This window comes from Ciconia boyciana, chromosome 18 (assembly GCF_034638445.1).
Source record: "Ciconia boyciana chromosome 18, ASM3463844v1, whole genome shotgun sequence".
Taxonomy (NCBI): domain Eukaryota; kingdom Metazoa; phylum Chordata; class Aves; order Ciconiiformes; family Ciconiidae; genus Ciconia; species Ciconia boyciana.
Window position 1 is genome coordinate 2,245,044 of NC_132951.1, and position 511 is coordinate 2,245,554.

The following is a 511-nucleotide window of genomic DNA, read 5'->3' on the forward strand; positions in this document are numbered from 1 at the left end:
GAGCAGCGGGTGCTGCAGCTGCTCCTGGCTGATGCAGAGCAGGGGGGTGAGGCGAGGATGCAGACGGATGGACTCCCCGAACCCTCCCCAGCCACGGGGCCATCAGCTGTGGTCGCTCGGAGAACAGGTCTCTGCCTTTCTTCACATTTAAAAGCTATTTTTGCACCTGGTTTTGCCTTGGTGGCGTGGCCAGCCCTGGAGCTGCCTGGGACCTCCTCCCCCTGCCTCCCAAGGGCCCGGGGCACGGCCCCACTGGGGACAGGCGGCTGCGTGGGGCAGCTCCGTCCCCAGCCCGGCACTGGTGCAGTTTTACCACTAGGTTTTAATTCATGTGAGGTGGAATGAGATGCTACAGGATAAGGCATATCCGTAAGTACTTGGGAAATTCCTCAAACCCTTCAAGCCCAGGCTGTTGCTGGGATGCTGAGGCTGCGACAACAGCAAAAAAAGCCTAGTTGATAAATGTCAAAAGAAATACAGTAATCAGCTGAAAGCAATTTACCAAGCCATG